Source organism: Podarcis bocagei (assembly GCF_964188305.1).
Source record: "Podarcis bocagei genome assembly, chromosome: 6".
Lineage (NCBI taxonomy): Eukaryota > Metazoa > Chordata > Lepidosauria > Squamata > Lacertidae > Podarcis > Podarcis bocagei.
Window position 1 is genome coordinate 88,528,727 of NC_138130.1, and position 16,376 is coordinate 88,545,102.

Consider the following 16,376-nt stretch of genomic DNA (forward strand, 5'->3'; position numbering starts at 1 on the left):
GGAGAAGGCCAGGAAAAGATGACACCAGTGTACACAGACACAAACTAAGTTTCATTTCCTTGCCTCCATTCTCTACATACACACACACCTTTTTTTTCCCTTTTGCCCAATCAGCTTAAGCTTTCTTTCACCAAATGCTTTTGGGCCAATAGTAATGCTGCTGCAACCCACAGTCCTCTGTTCCATTTAGTACATTTGTGATTTTTAGCCATTTTGGGCACACATTTTAGATAAGCCCCACAGGAATGGAAACAAGACAGCATGGTTCTTGAACTTTTTTGTGCTTTAGATAACCATTTTAGTTTGTAGTGGTTTGCAGACAAGCACATTTATTTAGATCATTGGTTTTCAGCCAGTATGCCGTGGCACCTCGGGGTGCCTGAATGGTGGTCAGGGGTGCCGCGGTAAACACTGGCCTCTGACCCTCTTTCCTTCCCTCCCTCCTCTGATGCATTCTTGTGTCTCTGCCTCCCAAAGGCTTGCATGGCTGTTTGTTGCAGCAGCCCTGGCTAAAAGCTCCCCAGGCAAATGGTGTCTCTAGGGCTGGCTAGGGGGTGCTTCCCAGGCCCCTGTGGGGCAGTGTGAGGAGACACCTCTCTTTGGTGTAGGGGGGTGCAGCTCAGAGACCAGGGGCGGCAGCTGCAGCTGCCCAAAGGACTCCCAAAAGAGAGGGGAGGAGGCTGAGAGAACACTCCACAAAGGAGGGTGTTTGAAAAAGGGTGAGGGGCTGCCAGCTCTACAGGCAAGGGGTGACATAACCGGGCTCCTGAGCCCCACAGGGGTGCCACAGAAAGAATGTAGATTGTCAAGGGAGCCATGGATTCAAAAAGGTTGAAAACCTCCAATTTTTATTATTACTGCCATAGCAAGGCCACTCAAAAGTTGTTCATGTATTGAACATACTGATAAACAAAAAGTGCAAGCACAATTCGGTAAGGCAGTGGGCATGTTTGTGCACATCTGGCAACACATAGATTTGTCAGACAAGTCACTGCTATTCAGAGCCAAAAAACTATCCTGGCCAAACTTTCAGATTTACTTATTTATTTAGCTATTTCAACATGGTCAAACAGACTTCTGAGTGCACAATGATCTTTCTTAGTTCAGCTTTAGATAATTTCATGTTTAAGTCTTCATGAAGAGGGAGTGCCGAAAGTTTTAGATTATTTTTCCAATCCTCTTTTAATAAACATCCATTAAAATAACAACTAATCCCCGCCCTCCCTTCTTTCTCACACACACAGTGGAAAAAGAAGCTCAGATCACAATAAAGCTTTTGAAAAAATAATACTAAAAAGTTAGAGCAACTGATGAAGCGAATGTACATTTGTGGCAAAACGTATCAGCAATTTCTCCCTGATCCCTCTAGAGCCAAATTAAATATTTTGGACTGCCTGCTTTGTGCTGTTTACAAAGAGTTTGGCTCCCACTCCTTTAGTAAAGACTGTTCTTCAGAGGCAAATCTCTGGCTCCCTACTCGGCTTATGTCTCATGTTACAGTTTCCATAACCAACTTCTTTTAGAGAGGAAAGAACAGAGCATTGAGAGGTTAAGAAGTTTCATGACTTTTGAAACAACACATTTATTCAGTGAGCAAGAAATAAGTGCTAGGTAGTGGGCCTTAAAACACACTAGGAAGAGATGACTAGAAATGCATAGGGAGAAAAGCAGGCATATACTCAAGCTATCGTTTACCACTATTTCTAACAATTGAAGAATCTTGTGGAACCTTGAAGACTAACAAATTGTTTTTGGCATAAGGTTCCATGGACTCAATCCCACTTCATCAGATGCAGGCTTGAGTCCATGAAAGCTTATGCTATAATAAATAGGTTAGTCTTTAAAGGGTGCCATTAGACTTTTTGATTGTTTTTGCTACAAGAGACTCCCAGCTAAGTTGTAGGGGGATTTGGATACCTCTGCAGCTAACTGCACAGGCTGCTCCCCTTTACAATGCTTTGCTAGGCAAATCAGGGTTCAGGAAACAGCATGGAGGTCTACTAGGAAACAGTACAAGTAGCTATGCTCAAAATACTGACCAGATTAACTGGGGCTCTCTAGCTCCTGAATAGTAACCCTCTCTTATCTAAACGGGGGGCACGGGTGACGCTGTGGTCTAAAGCACTGAGTCCCTTGGGCTTGCCGATCGGAAGGTCGGCGGTTTGAAATCCCGCGACAGAGTGAGCTCCCATTGCTCAGTCCAAGCTCCTGCAAACCTAGCAGTTCGAAAGCATGTCAAAGTGCAAGTACCACTCTGGTGGAAAGGTAAACGGCGTTTCCGTGCACTGCTCTGGTTTCGCCACTGCTGGCCACATGACCTGGAAGCTGTCTGCAGACAAGCAATGGGTCCCTTGGCCAGTAAAGCGAGATGAGCGCCGCAACCCCAGAGTCGTTAACAACTGGACTTAACTGTCAGGGGTCCTTTACCTTATCTAAAGGTCCATTCTCAACTGACTTTTATGTTATGTACTGAAGTTCTCACCCTGGGCCAGCAGGGGGATACTGTAGATAGTTATGCAAATAAGGGGATTGCAAGTGACGTTCAGTGATTGGATAGTTTTAGAAAGTTGTTACAATTATGTGTACTGGAGCTCTATATATAAGCAGGCTGACTGAACCCTTCAGCTCAGTTCTGTTCTGGCCTCTGAATAAACAAGAGCTATTTGAAGAATCGCTGTGTCGTCTGATATGTTCACCCACAACTTAACACTTTATTTCAACCATATTACCATTATTATTATTTTTGGTAACATAGTTTTTATTCATTTTCATCTTCAAGCTATCAACATGGTTGCGCACACACACACACACACACACACACACACACACATTAAGAGCGTTTGACATGCAATAATTACATAGCATTAAAAACAAAAAAATGAAGCAAGAACACTCAGATAAACATTTCTGAATATATCAACAAAGTTGTGTCAAAAGTGTAGATAACCAAAATTATTAGTCATTACATACAGTGGTACCTCGGGTTACAAACACTTCAGGTTACAGACTCCGCTAACCCGGAAGTAGTACCTCGGGTTGAGAACTTTACCTCAGGATGAGAACAGAAATCACGCGGCGGTGGCACGGCAGCAGTGGGAGGCCCCATTAGTTAAAGTGGTACCTCAGGTGAAGAACAGTTTCAGGTTAAGAAAGGACCTCCAGAACGAATTAAGTTCTTAACCCGAGGTACCACTGTATATGAAATGATGTATTGTAATATGTATTGCTTAGCTTGGTGACCATAAATAAAAAGTTATTTTGTATCAATAACAATGAGAATTTATGGGAATGGCGAGGCTACTGTTTTACCATATCCCTTGTTATTTGTATAATCAATAGTCACACCAGACTAGCCATGTTTCTTTTGTCCTCTTGCTACGTTTAATTTTTGTTTTTTGTTTTGTTTTTTTGCGGCTACAGCCAGCAAAGAAAGGGATATTAAGGGGAGGAGGAGAAGAAAAGCTTGGGGCGCATGCTGATAAGCACCCACTCCCCACCTCTGCACACTGTGTTCACCTCTGGCCTGTCATTAACAAAAAAATTAAATAAAGAGACTTACTCACTGATATTATTTTTCATCTCCTATTCCAGCTCCTCCTAGTCCTCTTTCTTTCACACACACATATTGTTTAGGCATAACAAAATTATGCAAGTGTAAAAGCAAGCTGCAGCCTGACTCACTCACTTTCTTAAAAAAATGTGCAGAAGATTGGAAAACGCTGCAACTTGAATTGGTTGGGGGCACTGATGATCTCTTTGCTAAACTTTGTGACCTTCTGAATGTTAACAATTGGTGGAGGCAGGAGAGAAAGGATTAGCAGGGGAGTGTAGCTCCAAGCAAGTTGACTATGTTTCCCCGGTTGTCCTGCCACGCCTCCTCCCCCTCCCCCCCCCCCCGCTGCCAGAGGTGGGACTTAGCAACACACACTGATTGCTCTTTGAATGCTTATTGGCCAGAGACTAAAAACTGGTCCCAGAGATACAGAGCTGATTTTATCAATGAACATGTGAGGTAGTGGAGGCATGGGAATCAGCAAGAGTGTTGCTTCTGGCTGGCAGACTAGCCAGTCTTGTTTGATGTAAAGATTCATTTACCCTGAGAGTGAAAAAAATTAACAAGGGTGGGCGAGAGGCAGGAGGGACTGAGCTCTTCTGTCCTTGGGGTTCTGGGATTTCAGGGGTGGCTGTGCCCACTTGCCCAAGCTGACCAGCCATCCTTGGCCAGAAGAATGCCGTCTCCGCACGTTCTTCTGACCACAATACTGGAGAAAACCAGAGGATGCTGACTCCCCTTCCTTGAAGGTTTTTAAGCAGAGGTTGGATGGCCATCTGTCATGGATGCTCTAGCTGAGATTCCTGCATTGCAGGGGGCTGGACTGGATGACCCTTGGGGTCCCTTCCAACTCTACATTTCTATGATTCTATGATTGTAGGAAGCCTTTCTCTGAGTCTCCCTCTGGCCACCTGTATGTGTGACAGAGTATCATTTCTTTTCATATCCAGATCGATTTCTTCATAAAATGTGCTTACCCCTTTGTATTCCTCCTCTTGCTTGGAGCAGAAAATTCTGGGGAAGATTAGGGCGCACAACCACTTCTACAATCAAAGCTGCATTGCTGTGTCAGGGGAGATATGCCACCTGTTGCATTCCACAGCCCTGCAGTTCTTTTTCCTGTATATGAATCCTTTGTATTGTGGGTTTTTGTTTTTAACCCAATGACCCCATTTCCCTTTATGGAAACAAGCAAGCAGTATAGGCTGAATCCATGAAGCAGAACGATGCAAAAGATGGCTTTGACAACAGAATAGTTTTTTAGCTCAACTCCAGCTCTCCTTAATTTTCTCGCCAGCAGTCAATTCAAAATAATGCAATGGCAAGGCTGGCATTTAAAATGCTCAGCAGGCTGACTGCTCAGATTTATGGCCCACTTACCAAGCCTATGTTTGTTGTGAAATTGTTATTTATAAAGTCACATGCTAGGGCTTGTTCCCAAGCTTGCTAAACCTACACGCTTAATTGACTCTCCGGACAATGCTTTATTGTCAGCTAATCTTTCCACAGTTCCTCACACAAAAATGTATGATCTCTTGTTTGGGTTACGCTGTTTGCATGTTCACTCTTGTCTATTTTCAGAATTGTCAACACAAAGTTGCAACTCGTTACAGTGAAAATATATGAATGAAAGACTACAATTATTAATGCCACAGCCAATAGGCAGGAAGTCAGTTTTTATCACACTACCAAATGTAGCAAAATAGACATTGAGGAATTCTCAACCGAAAGTTCATTGACGTATTGATAAGCACACCCCTCTATCTAGAGTTGTGAATATCTGGAAGCAAAGATTAAACAATTACACTTTAAATATTTACTATGCCTAGAACAGGAAAGGCATCGCCTTTAAAATAGCTTGGAAATCATTAGCCTATTTATAACCAGGGTAGTAAACCTAGGTTCACAAGGGCAAAATGAAGAAACTTATCTATGGCACAATTCCAACTAAAGTTAAGCATTAATGGGCTCTTTTCCCTCTCCAAGAACTAATGATTAACAAGTTGCATATTTATTACTTCATTGTTATTGTTTTTTTTTTAAAAAAAATAAAAGTTCATTTTTTCCCAAACTACATTAGAATAAACATGCCATTTTTGTAAAAAATAATAATAATGGGAAATACCAAGAATTTAAACTGTTGTTGTCACTGGGTGGGGGCATCTCAATAACTCAGAAAGACTGAATCCCCTGTACATTCACAGCTCCTGGGATGGCCTTGGGACCTTAAATGTAATTCTGTCTTTCTTTACCAAGAGTTCAGTGAATGTCGATACCTGCAGCACACACATCTAGGGATAGATAAACCGTATTTGCAGGATCACGGGCAGCGTTGATACACTTGGCAGAGAACAGGAACAAGGCAGTCTACTATAGCAAAGTCATAGCAGTTTGCAGCCAACTGGGGGTCAAGCCAGGAAAAGAGAGATGAGAAGAGGAAAAATGAGAGCAAAGGAGAATAGTGACTGGGCTGCAGGAATGAACACAAATGTAAGAGAAATAACTGGACTGGCAGAAGGTGTGCTGAGTAAAGCAACCAACAGGTAGATGCAGCACAACAAGGAGAAATCAGAAGTGAGATTAAAAGGAGGATCCTGCATCAGAGGCCAGAACAATAGGTAGCAATAGCAAGGAGATGATGACTCCTTGAATCAAACTTAAGTACTTGTCTTACTGGTCCACAAGTTTCATAAGAATAGAAAGAAATCCCACAACCACTTCGATTAGTGTAGTGCAATAAGTACTTGGGCACAACGTCACCCAGTTTTCCCTGAGTCAGCTTGCAGAACAATGAACAGACATTCTCTTTGCCACCTTCAGGATTGCCCAGTTAATATGACTTCCTAGCAAGAGCAGTTGATCCTCCCGTTTCCCTAGTCAGTCTGGACTCAGGGAAGGGACTGAGATTTCTGGGACATGGTGACCCGTGATGGATTTCCAAGGCACAACCTGCATTAGGGAATCCTAGTGTCTCCATATACTCCTTCTTCGGGGTATCACTGCCCCAAAAGAGGAAGGAATTGATGCCGCACAGGGCCTCCCAACTCCAGCAGGCATAGAATGCTGAATGCATGTAACGTGATGAATTAGTTCTGGAAATGGGACAGGGGAAACTGCTTTAAATGATTTTAAAAAAAACAAACTTACACCACAGTTACCATTAAGGCACTTCAATTAAAAAAAATTCATTGCAAGTCAGGTTACATGCATATCCATTAACCCTGCACATAGATGAAGCCATGAATTGTCAGACAATTTTGCTCTTTCATGCAAGAGAAAGAAGGGTGGGGGGAAATGTCTCTCACTAATTGCAGATCCACGCCAAGGGCCAAATAAGGGGAGCACATCCCTGTTGGGTCTGCTGGACTCCTCAATAGAGTTTAATACAATTGACCATGATAACCTTCTGAATCACTCGGGCTAGGATAAGCTTCAGGCACAACATTATTCAGTTCTAGTACTTTCTTGAAGGTCTTTTCCAGGGGATGCTGCTGGAGGGGTCCCGTTTGATGTCACTGGCACCCCACAAGGACCAGTTCTGTTCCTCATGCTTCTTAACATTCCCAGTGGAGAGGAATTGTACAGGAATCTGGGATGTTATCAATGTGCGAATAACCCCTGGGCAGGGCTTTTTTTCAGCCATAACTCACCGGAACGGAGTTCCGGCACCCCGTCGCTGGGGGCTGCGTGCCAGAAGAGGTGGGCAGCACAGTGCTCTGTGTTGAACAATGGAGGCTGCCGTCATCACGGCGCTTTGTGTTGTGCAGCGGATGCTGCGGCCGGCATGGCGATCATTGTGGCATTGCTGAGGTGGCACAAGCACACAAAGAAGATAAGCTTTTTTAGGGGCGAGCTCAACAACTTTGGCACCTCTTTTTCTAGAAAAAAAAAGCCCTGCTCCTGGGACAGTTCAGTCAGTAGAGCATGAGACTCTTAATCTAAGGGCCGTGCGTTCAAGCCCCACATTGGGCAAAAGATTCCTGCACTGCAAGGGTTCAGACTGAATGGCCCTTACGGTCCCTTCCAACTGTATACAATTCTACGACACGCACTTCTTTTTCTCAATCAGATATCAGGGGACCTGCCAAAGGCCGTCTGGAGGTAGTAACAGACTCAAGGTGGAGTGAAGTTTAATCCAGAAAAGGTGCTCCATTTGAAGACAAATGCAAGACTCTGGAATAGGGATTCAGCCTGTTTTGGATGGGGCAGCACTCCCCTTGGAAAACAAAGGAATAGGGCTTGCAGTTTGTGGGTACTCCTGAATCTAACTTTGCATCTTTATGCTATGTTCATGGAAACTGAGATATGAAAGCTAGGAGCTAAATGACACCTTAAACCTAGGTTATGGGCACCACAACAGAGTATGTAGGCACTATTTTTTATAAGAAGAATAGAAAGCTGAAAACGAATGAACTGCAGCTAAAATCTTATGTTCATTTTTCACATGGTCTAGGACTTATCTGAAGACTGCAAAAAAAGAAAATATAACCATACTTCACCTGCCTGCCCCCCTAATATTCTTAGGAGGGTCCCTTCTCCAGTCTTCAGAGAGTGGCTGGAAGTGGGGAGGCAGAAAAAAGGTCCTCTTTTCTTTCCAGCAGTCACAGTTTTAATCTGAAATCTTATGTGCAATACTGCGTCCAGAGCTCAGAAGCTGCTCACATTAATGAAATTCCTGTCACAAAACACACCTATAACAATGGGAGTTTCGAACACTGTTCATGGGTGCCTTTGCACAGCTTAGATTGTGCTTGATCCTGAGAAAAATCAAACCTGGCCACAATAACATGCCTTATTTAAATTCAGATGCAGTGAATTTTACTTGAAGAGTCTTCAGAAACTTCCAGCTAGTCAAAAACATTAGTGGATGCTCACTGATGGGATAATAATATACCTGTTCTGCAGCAGATGTGCCGGATGCCATTTTGTTTGCCAGGACCATACAATTAAAATCTTATTGCCTATAAAGATCTAGATGGCTTAGAACCAAGAAAACTATCATCCTGTCCACTTCCTATGATCTACAGAAGAGGCCCATCTCCATGTACAGTGGTACCTCGGGTTACAGATGCTTCAGGTTACAGACGCTTCAGGTTGCAGACTCCGCTAACCCAGAAATAGTACCTCAGGTTAAGAACTTTCCTTCAGGATGAAAACAGAAATCGCGTGGCAGCAGCGCAGCGGCAGTGGGAGGCCCCATTAGCTAAAGTGGTACCTCAGGTTAAGAACAGTTTCAGGTTAAGAATGGACCTCCAGAACGAATTAAGTTATTAACCCGAGGTACCACTGTACTGCCTGGGGCTGGCGCATACTTTGAGTCTCAGAGACTGTTCCCAGAGTTTGGAATATCTGATCCTGGAAGATCCATTTGGTTTCTCTCGAATTGGTTTTTACCAACAGGTTAAAAAGTTGGCAAGCATTGGTCTTACTGGACCGTTTATTTTTACGTGGTACGTTTATATTTGAGAATTTTTGTTTTTATGCTTGGTTTTTAAAAAAAGAAAATAGGACAGTTGTTGTTATAAACCACTATGAGCTATGCAAATGCACTGTGAGGGTGAGGTATAAATTTTCAAAATAAAAATAAAGCATTATGGGGATCAAACCTGTAACCTTGGTGTTATTATCAGCCTCAGGCTCTAACCAACCGAGCTCTCCAGTTCAATAGTGTATTTACTGTGGGCTTCCTACTGAAGCCAGCAGTGAGCAAGCTCCAGCCTGACAATATCCTTTGCTTAAGGACAGAACTACTCATGAGTTTAACAAAGGCCTAAAGCTATATTGGCTGTGAGTCTAGGAAGACCTGCTCAATGCCTTGCAGTCCCTTTTTTACCTTCCCTGGGAGGGCAGAGCCCTGATTGACTCCAGCTACAAAGGCTGCGGCTACTGAAGAGGCCAGAGACCATCTTGGCTGTTCCTTAGTGCAGACCCGGGTCATTGAGACTGAGATTCCACAGCTGCCACCCACCATAAACCACCATTGGGCAGGACTAGCAGCAACAGCAGCAATTATGTTCTGTACAGTGGACCCTCCAGATACAAATTAAATTTGTTCTGGGGGTCTGTACTTAACTCAAAAAGTCCATAACTGGAGGCGCCACTTCAGTGCACACGTGCATTGTGATAGAGCACTTCTGTGCATGCAACCCGAAAGTTACGTATCCAGAGTGGTACATAACTCGAGGGTCTACTGTACTTACAATATTTTGATCTCTTCTTATGTTGTTTTTACATTTGACTTCCTTTACTAGTGTTTTCTTTTGAAATGTTTAAGATTTTTTTTCCTGTTAATGTTGCTATGTTAAATGTACATTCTGTAGCTGATCCTCCGCGAACGTCCGCCTCTAGTGTCCATTCCGGCGAACGTCCGCAGCAAACTTGGAAGTACCAGAACGGACTACTTCCAGGTTTGCCCCGTGCGCATGTGCAGAAGTGCTAAATCGCGCTTTGTGCATGTGCAGAAGCACAAACTGCTCTGAATGCATGCATGCACAGACGCAGCGCTTTGCTTGCATCCTTTTCGGCTAGCGGCCGGGGCTCCGGAATTGATCCCGGCTGCAAAGCAAGGTACGACTGTAATAAGAATTTGAATTTGAAATAATTATGTTATTAAAGTATTGCTTTAATGATGATTGTCTTCCAAAGCAACTACTCTATTCCGAACTTAAAAATGGAAAGCATAATGCTGGTGGTCAACAAAAGAGGTTTAAAGACTGTTTCAAGGCAAATCTTTAAAAATGTAGTATAAACACTGACAACTGGGAAACACTGGCCTGCGAGCGCTCCAGTTGGAGAACAGCCTTTACCAAAGGTGTCATGGGCTTTGAAGACACTCAAACTCAGGACGCAAGGGAGAAACGTGCTAAGAGGAAGGCACGCTTGGCAAATCCACACCGTGATCAACTCCCGCCCGGAAACCAGTGTCCCCACTGTGGAAGGATGTGTGGATCCAGAATTGGCCTCCACAGTCACTTACAGATTCATTGTTAAAACCATGTTTATGGAAGACAATCTTACTCGGCTACGAGTGATCGCCAAAGAAGATGTATGTTTGATTCTTGAAAGTATGCAGAACCAAATGCCACACCAAAACATAGTTTGGCATCACAAAAAAGGAGATGCAGGCCTAAGGTCCTTGTACTCCCCCTTCCTTCATGAGATAAACTTTAGGTGGCAATTTATCACAAACCATGGCCAACCACTTCAACTGAACCTGGCAGACTATAGTATTTATATTAGTATTTATATATAGTGCCAAACCACACACAGAATCACAGAAGCGTAGAGCTGGAAGGGACCCTGAGGATTATCTCGTTCAACCCCCTGCAATGCAGGAATATGCAGCTGTCCCATATGGGGATTGAACCTGCAACCTTGGCATTATCAGCACCATGCTCTAACCACCTGAGCTATGTTCCTTGCTTTACAATGTTAAGAGAAGATAGGCCCCCACCCAAAAGAAGCTTACGTAACAAAATGTGATGAGGACACAGGAAAAAAAGGCACATTAGTCTGATGCTTACATCTGCTCATTTTTGTAATGCCAGAACAAACGTGTGGCATGTGTGGCAAGTGGGTGCCTTGAAGAGAGAAACTGTTCATGCATGCTTATCCCTGCCAAACTTCCTGAAAGTAGTAGCAACAGCATGATGGGAAACCCATTACACTCTGCTCAGAGAATAAACATCTCCTGCTTTGCAACCACATAGTCACAAATTACCACACCAAAATTTACTCTAGCTTTTCAAAGTTCAGCAATTAAATAAGCAAGGTTAACTAGAGAAAGTGGTCGTGCACATCCTTATTTGGACAAGCCCAACAGTAACATTTGGCTTATTAAGATCATTGGGTCAATTGACAAGTATGACCAGTCATGAATACTGCTGTGCAGAAGACAAAATCCAACACCCTTCTGCTCAGTAAGCCTGGTTTGTGTTGCATATTTCTTTCAGAAGGTATATTCAGACACACACAGCTATATGTAATGCCCTTGTAAAAGATTGTGTGTACTCTATGTGTTTGCCGAAACAGCTAAATCTTGCCTACACATACACACTTCAACATGCACATGCCCCTTAATGTTCTGTTCTTTAACCTCAGAATTGGTGGTAAATATTGCAGAAGTTGGGTATGTAGGTGTAGATATGTTTACATGTCACAGCAAAGCGCAGGGAGACCAGGCTACTTCCACTGCCTCAGATTCAACATAAACAGTTTATAGTTTATGTGCCTACTCTACAGAAGTTAATAAGCAACACCATGAAGCTGTGTGCGCGCACACACACACTGCAAAAGCTACAAACTGCAAGGTTTACTTAATTTAAATATTTAGTTTGCTTTTCATATAGTAAAAATGGAATGTAAACTTTGTGTTTTGTTTAGTCTTTCTAGAACAAAACCACCATTAATTCAGCCTAACCTTTTTGGGGGAGCGCATAGAAGAAGAAGAAGAAGAGGATTTGATATCCCGCTTTATCACTACCCTAAGGAGTCTCAATGCGGCTAACATTCTCCTTTCCCTTCCTCCCCCACAACAAACACTCTGTGAGGTGAGTGGGGCTGAGAGACTTCAGAGAAGTGTGACTGGCCCAAGGTCACCCAGCAGCTGCATGTGGAGGAGCGGAGACGCGAACCCGGTTCCCCAGATTGCAAGACTACCGCTCTTAACCACTACACCACACTGGCATAGATAGATAGATAGATAGATAGATAGATAGATAGAAAGAAACTTGCAGAGTGGAAAGAAAGCAACTTATGATAATTAGGATGCATTTATATTATTGTAAAACAACCTGAAAACTTTGTTATTAGCCTACATGTAAATACTGTAAATATTTTTTAACTTGATGTAACTGATATGGTTGCTCCTCCAACAGGAAGAGTTCTAGCAAGATGCCAGAGCGTTGCGCAGTTTCCCATTCCCTTATGAAAATTCAATTTTCAAGGTAGGAACAGCAGAGACGGAGAACTGTATCCAACACTGGCCATTCCCAAGAGTAGACCAACTGCAACTGATGAATGTGACTCACTTGGATCCATTAAGTCTAATCAGAGTAAAACTTAGTAGTTGGATATAGCTAGCACGAATTTATGTCTTTTTGCATTTGCAGTAGGGTACTACTCATGATATGAGTCACAATCAATTATATTCTGAACTCAGAAGTATTAGCATTCTCCAAGCAAGATGTTTGAACGCAATAGTAGGAGCCTGCTTCATAAACAACATGTTAAAAAATTAAAGTAACGATGATGTATTAGTGAAGGAACACCCACCTAAAAACCGCTCCAACCGGTTTGTCTTTATGTTGGAATCTCTCCCTTCTTCTTAAGCAACTTGATGCTCTAAATTCTGTGGCCTCTGGCAAAGACACCATGCATTAACTCAGACCCTAACTCCCAACACGCACACTCAAAATATTCCAAAATGAATCTCAAGATGAATAGAATTTTATAGGAGTTCAAATCTAGGCCAATATGGCTGCTGGGTATTAAGTTTCATACTCCCTCAGGTTACTAGAACAAAGGCGGGGTGGGGGGGAAGTATTTCTGAGGTCAGCCATAACAGATCAATTGAAATATTTGCTGGGGTAAACACTAAGCTGCGGCTCAGAATGAATAAAAAAAGCAATCCTTCGAAGCCCTTTGTACAACATGATGTATGATTTTCTATTTGGGTTTCCTAGCGCATCCCTTACCTGATGCAAACTTAAAAGCTGGGGTGGGAAATGCTTAAAGAGACTGAATTGCTCTTTCCTCAACTCTGCCCATGTGACCTCTCTAGTTATTATTTCAGCTAAGTTAACTTACTTTGAAAGTTATTAACCTATTCCTCCCTACTTTTTGCTGGGAAAGCGAAGAACCGGAAGCCATTTTAAGAGAGCAAAGTTTACACAGCAAAAGTTTTGAACTCTTCCTTCAGCAGAACTAAAGGGTGGAGGAATCAATTAAGATTGCAAGTCAATCTCCACCTTGCTCAGCAGCTCTGCATAAACAGGATTCAGGTTGCAGCCCCGAGGAAAGAAATGTAGAAGAAGAAAAAACCTTTAAGGTACTAATTGATTGTTAACAGTAAAAGCTAAAGAACTGTCAACGCTGCTTTAGAAAATTAATTTCAGCATGGATTCCTACAGATGGGAGATACTTGAATGTTTAAAACATTTTAGTCAGCTCTGATCACGAGCCAAAACTGCTAGCTTCCAGTTTTTACCCCTCTCCCATCAAAAGTTGAAAGGCCTTGCCATTAGTTGACACACCTCAGGCAGCAGAGTTTGAGTGTCATAAGATAGACCTGACCCCAAGAAGCAAAATCCAGCAGAAAGCACTCCTCCAAAATGAACAGAATCTGTATGAGACCATAAATCAAGAGACGGTTCTGCTAAAGTTAATGGGGAATATGAAGATGCTGCAATTTGGATTTTCCACCTCCGGTATCAAATCTATCAAGGTAAATGATGTTGAAACAGAGTACTATAAAGACCTTGCAACTTGCATAGGGGCAACGACATCCCAGAGTAGAACTGTCAAGCTTGTTTATATTTGATAATTGGGGGGGGGGGATACTCTTTGCCATTTTCATCATTTTACTTTCAGTGTGTAGCCTTCAGTAGCTTGGGTACCAATCCCTGCAAGATTCCTGTTTGTAACCTTCACATAATGTATAGGTTTTGGAATCCTATGTGATGATGGCCATATATTTAGATGTAATGAAAGGGAGATTAGGTAAGTTCACGAATAAGTCTATTGGTCATGACTATGGAGCCTCCATTTCAAAGGGTGTATATCATCGAATCAAAGTTTCCAGGCAAAAAGGGTGGAGCTGTTGCCTGTGGCTCTCAGAGGCACCTGGTTGACCACTGTACAAAGCAGAATGCTGAAGTAGGTGGAGCTTTGACCTAATAAGAAGAGTGCCATCGGATAAGACCACCCCTTCCACAACAATCCTCATGGCCTGCTGTGTGTTCAACAGTGCTAGTCACACCAAGAAAGTCATGAATGGCGGTGGCACAAGAGTTGTATTGGCTGTTCTCTAATGCTCTTCCTCCCAGGTGTTTGCCTAAGCTCAAGTGGGATTGTTTTCTAGAGGCAATGTTTATTCTGGCAGGCATCTTACGTCCAGGGATGGGCATGGGGTTATCAGCAGTGTTTTCCGTGATTTACAAATGCTTTTATTTTCAAATGTAGTAATCTACCTTTACCTTATCAGATTGAATTTTTGTGTTTTCTTTCCCACTGTCTCCTCTTACCCGACACTCATACTCAAACTATACCAAACAAGTTTGCAGCTGATGCAATATTAATGGTCTGCATGCCTTCTTCCCCACCAAACATGCACAACTTTAGCCAATAGAAGATCTCAAGAGTTTATCAACTTTAGTTATATCTCAACTTAATAACCTTGCCGTTGTCATACTATTAGCTTGTCCAATCCTCTTAAGAATTTTAATGGCTATGCTTTTCCGAAAGACCACAATTAAATTCAAGTTGATTTGCCAAAGGCAAGTGGTATGAATACCAATCTGAAGAGCCAGCAACTTTCCTAAGGTCTCTTAAATGTATTGAACTGCAAAGTTCAGTGAACAATTTGGTTTTGCAGGAGGTGCCAAACAGCTTAAAATGAAACCCAATACTGTATGGCGGTTAGAGGGTTGGACCACAGAAGTTCAGATTTGGATCCAGTTAGCCTTTTATTTACATTCTCATCCAGTTTATAGTGGGGAAGGATGGACTGAGACGTAGCATTGAGATGAGGACTTGATTTGTCAATGCTTTTGCCCATCTCAAAGTAGCTTTCCAATAAAAGCTAGCTTCTGACTAGGTCATTCCCAAGGCAATACAAAGACATAAGTTCCAGTATTTGTCTCCAAGATCCAAAACTCTCACCATATCCACTGGCACAACCTTTGAAAAGCAGCATTCTAATTATTTGGTAAGCGGTTTCCCTCAATTTGAAAGGCTTCTGTGTATCTATTGTTACAGAATTTTATGGCTGAGCGTTATTATTTTATTTATATAATGAACTGCCCTGAAAACACTAAAGATACAGGTTAGTAATTTAATACAGTACATTTACTCCTTCCGAAGTACTGAAAACTGGACAGTGCAATTACATTTAAAAGAACTTTTACAGCACAGGTGAATGAAATGCTGTCTTGCCTTGGGGCAAACCAAGTCCTGGACATGCCTGAACTATATTTTTCAGTACAGCCAAAGCATAAATGTTTTAGGTGCTTATTTCAGATAAATGGATGGGCTCATAAGTAGGCCAAGGGAGAGCCCTAGACTCTAGCAGTGCCTAGTTCTATACCACGACTAAGACAGACAGAGGCATTGCACTTGGTGGTCTCTGTTCCTCAAGAAAGGAAGAAGCCATGAAGGAACAAAAGCATAACAGCTCCTCCCTTTTGGCTGCTTGCATTTCAGTGGTTGTTTGGAGAAGAGCAGGAAGAGGAGTCATATGTGGCTGTCAGGTAGGAAAACCCAGCTCTGCCAAAACACACCAAGGAAGCCCTGCCTCTCTTTTTGGAAAATCTGGTTCTGTGCGCACACCTGCATGAATTCCTGTTCTTCAGAAAACAAATTCCTGTTATTCCTGAAAGATGAAAGACGTTTCCTTTAACAAAATGTTTTAAATGAGTCTTCATTTATTCAGCCACTTGCAATTACATTAAATGGTTGCCAATTGTGAAATCAATGCAGGGCAGGAAATGTTTTAAACAAGACTTGTACTGTTAAGCATTGGTCAGTATCGCTGAAGCACTCAATTTCTATTTAGGATATAGCAAGTCCTCAATTTACGTGGGGGTAAATTCTGGGGGCCCTGTCT

The 16,376-nt window shown here is 42.6% G+C and overlaps 1 protein-coding gene across 8 annotated transcripts in view; it reads right to left on the minus strand.

Annotated features, from left to right (window-relative positions):
- Positions 1-16,376, minus strand: part of YAP1 (Yes1 associated transcriptional regulator) — a 78,786-nt gene that overhangs the window by 41,834 nt on the left and 20,576 nt on the right. The window lies entirely within an intron of this gene.